The following is a 4,908-nucleotide window of genomic DNA, read 5'->3' on the forward strand; positions in this document are numbered from 1 at the left end:
GCTCAGGCTGGTGTCAAACTCCTGAGCTCAAACAATCCGCCCGCCTCGGCCTCCCAGAGAGCTAGGATTACAGGCGTGAGCCACCGCGCCCAGCCTCAGCTCTTTCTTATATTGCAAATCTAGTAGTAGTCCTTCAACCCTGCTGGGACCCCCATTTCATTGATGCTACCACCTTTTCACTGTCTACCTACCTGTTGTCCTTTCTTCTTTCCTTACCCAGCTTAAATTATTTTGTTCACTTATTAGAATTTCTTGTGGCACTTATCTAAGCAATACTCCTGGTGAAATCCAAACCTCCACGTCCTCTGTGCCTGTGGGGAATACCTGAATGGAACTGTGGGGAAAAAAAACACACAATGATTCCAGCCGGTTTCACTTTAAATTTGTAACCGCCAACCCCAACCCGGGTGGGGCATTAAACTTACCCCAAAACCATATTATAATCTCCTTGTCTATTTATTCTGACACTCCTTGAAGAACATGTCATGCTTTCTCCTCTCGAGTCAAACCTCTAAAAGCTACCCTCATGCTGATTTGATGATTTTACTTCCCGCATCCCTAGGAATATTTCAGCATCATTGCACGTATATGCTACTTTCTCTCCTTTTATTTCATTTATTTATTAATTTATTTGAGACAGAGTCTTGCTCTGTCACCTGAGCTAGAGAGCAGTGGCACCATCATAGCTCACTGCAACCTCGAACTCCTGGGCTCAAGCAATCCTACTTCCTCAGCCTCCCAAGTAGCTGGGACTACACGCACCACCATCACAGCCGGCTAATTTTCCTATTTTTAGTAGAAATGGGATCTTGCTCTTGCTCAGGCTGGTCTTGAACTCCTGCTCTCAAGCAATCCTCCCACCTTGGCCTCCCAGAGTGCTAGGATTACAGGTGTGAGCCAATGCTCCTGGCCTCTCTCCTTTTACCCCGGGATGAAAAGTGAGGCTCCTAGCTAAGATCAACCTCTTCAGCTGTGCATGAGGTCTCATTCCTTTCACCTGCTCAAGGGCATCCTCTAGCAATTCTCTCTGGTCCCTGCACCATCAATCTTCCCCCTCTCTATGGCATCCAGCAATTCTGGATCATTCCAACCATCATGTGAGCACACCAGAATTCCTCTAAATTAAAAAAAAAATTCTCTCTTGACCTCACTTTCTCTCCAGCTCTTGCTTCATTTCTTCACTCTCATTTATTGCAAAACTCAGGAGTTACCTATATTCACTGTTCCAAATTCCTTCCCTCCTGTTCCTTCTTGAACCCATTTCAACCAGGTTTTCTGTCCCACCACTCCACTCTAAATTGCTCAAGGTCACCAATGACCTCCACATTTTTAAATACAATGGCCAATTGTCACACCTCCTTTTATTTGACTAGTCAGGAATATTTGGCAGTGGATCAGCAGTTGATGATGATTTTGAATGTTGGCCATCCCAGAAACTCTTTCTTCACTTGGCTTCGAGGACAACACACCCACCACCCCTGTTTTCTTATTTTACTGACCATTCTTCCTCATCTCCCTTGCTGGCTCTGTCTCATCTTTTGACTTCTTAACTTTATAGTGCCTCAGGGCTCAGTCTTTGAAGCTGTTTTTCTTTATTTACACTCACCCCCTTGGTGACCTTATCCAGTTTCATGCCTTTAAGTGCCATCTCCAACAATTCACAACGTTTTATCTTCAGGTCAGATCTCTTCCCTGAACTCCAGACTTGCACATTCAACTACATACTTGTATCCCCATTTGGATCTCTAATTTGGCATTTCAAACGTAACATGTTCAAAACCCAATTCTCAGTCTTCCCACACAAATCAGCTCCTTCTGTGATATTGGACATCTGTTAATGGCAACTCCACATTTCTCATTGCTCAGGCCAAATATCTTGACTCCTCTTTCTCTCACAACCCTGCTCCAATCCACCAGCAACTTCCGTTGGCTCTATTCTCAAAATACATCCAGAATCCTACCATCTCTCACTATCTCCCTTCCTGTTGCCTTGTCCCAACCCACCATCATCATGTCTTGCCTGGATCTTGGCAGTAGCCTCCTAACTAGTCTTTGAGATTTTATCCTTCAATTGCTTTTGCCTATTTTCAAAGAACATCCAGAGTGATCCTATTAAAATATAAATTGGATGTAAAATTATTATGTGTCAATTAAAAAAAAAACACACAAATTAGATCATGCCATTCCTCTGCTCAAAATCCTGCCATGGTTCTCCATCTTGGAATAAAAGCCAAAGTCCTTATCCTGAGTACAAAGACCTACACAATCTGGCCCATCACCACTCATCTACTACTCTCTCTTTGGTTCAGCCAACTTCAAACACACTGGCGTCCTCACTATTGCTTGAACATGCCAGGAAGTCTCCCACCCCAGGGCACTCAACCTTGCTGTCTCCTCAGCCTGGGAATCTCTTGTTCCAAGCAGGTGCATAACTCACTTTTTCTCTCTTCCTTTAGGTCTTTACTACAAAAAATATCTTCTTTTTTTTTTTTTTTTTTTTTCTTGAGACAGAGTGTCACTCTTTTGCCCGGGCTAGAGTGAGTGCTGTGGCATCAGCCTAGCTCACAGCAACCTCACACTCCTGGGCTCAAGCGATCCTCCTGCCTCAGCCTCCCAAGTAGCTGGGACTACAGGCATGCGCCACCATGCCCGGCTAATTTTTTCTATATATTTTTAGTTGGCCAATTAATTTCTTTCTATTTTTAATAGAGACGGGGTCTCGCTCTTGCTCAGGCTGGTTTCGAACTCCTGAGCTCAAACAATCCACCCGCCTCGGCCTCCCAGAGTGCTAGGATTACAGGCCTGAGCCACCTCGCCCGGCCCAAAAAATATCTTCTTAATTGGACCTTCCCTGGCCACCTTTCCCTAAAATGTCAACCCTTTACCCAGCATTTTGTATCTCTCTCTTCTGTTTATATTTTCTCCTGAGCACTTACCACCATCTAACCAATTATATAGTTTTAAAACAGTCTTATTTATCATCTTTCTCACCCACTAGAATGTCAGTTCCACAAGGCCAGGAATTTTTGTCTGTTTTGTTCAATGCTGCATCCCCAGTGTCTAGAAGAGCTTCAGTCATGTAATGTAATGTGTGGACAATAAATGTTATTGAATCCACTCAATGAATTAATACATCTCGATATTTTTATGTATGCATCTGTATATCTTCATGTGTGTGCACACATCTACATGTTAACTTCTCTGTCTATATATACACCCACAGATGTGTACATATCTGTGTAGGCCTAGTTAGTAAGTGGCAAAGTTGAAATTTGAGTAATAACAGCTGGTATTTACTGAGTGTTTCAGTGTGCCTAGCACTGTGCTAAGCACTTTGCAGGAAGTATCTCATTTAATCCTCTCCATGATTCAGGTGTTGTGTACCATTTAACAACAGTCTCTGGAACCAGATTGCCCATGTTTGAATCCCATCTCTTCTACTTCCTAGATGTGAGGCCATGGACAAATCACTTTCTCTCCCTGAGACTCATTTTTTTAAATCTGTAAAATGAGGATAACAATATTGCCTATTTCATAGTGTTGTTGTGAATATTAAAAGAGAAAATACATAAGAAGCACTTAGAACAGTGCCAGGCACCTAGTAAGCACTATATAAACATTTGATAATACTCCCAGTTTACAGATAAGTACACTGAAGCTCTAAAAGGTTGAATTTGACTTAATAACAACAATAATAGAAGGATAATAGCTTCCATTTACCAAGTGCATACTATGTACTAAACAGGCCCTTTTTATACATTATAATATAGATATGCATATACATATAAAAATATATGCACGCATCATGCATATATGTACATACATTGTAAAATAACAAAATAAAAAGGCTAAGAAACCTGTCCAGGGTTGCACTGCTCTAAATGGGAGACACATGGTTGGTCTTTGTAAGGCCACAGCTGGTTTCCTCAATCATGTTGCACTAACATAGATGTATGTTATCTGAGTGCATGCTTGCGCATGTCTTTGTGTTTGCTTTGTGTGCAAGAGCATCTGAGTGCATGTGGCTCTCTATATCTGTAATTGTAGGTGCCTGTATGCCCCTGTGAGCGTGTGCATGTTTTTAGAGATCATTCTGGTAATTTCTTCACCTGTTCTTCTCCAATACAGCCAGCAGAGGGGGCTCAGGAATTTTTTTCTCATCTTGAAGAAGTCAAGAGTACACAACATTAAAAACACGGCTTCCTTTGAAAGATGTTCGTTCTTGAAGAGGATAGCTAATGTCTATGAATGGCTTTTCATACTCTGAAGACAGAAATCAGGCAGCCACTCAGACTTCAAATCTCTCCACCGTTGAGGCCATTTCCGACTTGAGAACAAGTACCCAGCTCCCAAAGGAAGGCTAAACCACTGAGCTTCCCAGCATCGCTTCGATCTCTCCTGTGATACCACAGTGAGTGAAGGCTCACTCACTGCCTTCTGGCTATCCAAAACCACCTTCCCTCCACAGCTACCCTACAATACAAAAAAAATACCCTCGTTTCCCCTTATTTCTTCCTCACTTTCCTGCCTTCCTTTGGGTGGCTATTCAGATGCAATTCAACTAACACTGACAGAACACCAATGAGACCAGGTTTTGTCTCATTTAAACCTCCCAACAAGCCTAGGAGACAAGAACCACTATTTTACCCTCCTCATTTAGTAAATGAGTATCAAGGCTCAGAGAGGTAGGTGTCTTGCCTAAGGTCACACAGTCATTAAGAGGCAGAGATGCTACAAATTCGATAAACGGCTGATAACTAGAATCTAGTTAGAACTCAGGAAAATCAACAAGAAAAAATCAAACAACCCTATCAAAAAGTGGGCAAAGGACAGGAACAGAAACTTTTCAAAAGAAGACAGAATAATGGCCAAAAAATATATGAAAAAATGCTCAACATCTCTAATCAT

This window comes from Propithecus coquereli, unplaced genomic scaffold, assembly GCF_000956105.1.
Source record: "Propithecus coquereli isolate 6110/MARCELLA unplaced genomic scaffold, Pcoq_1.0 Scaffold99, whole genome shotgun sequence".
Lineage (NCBI taxonomy): Eukaryota > Metazoa > Chordata > Mammalia > Primates > Indriidae > Propithecus > Propithecus coquereli.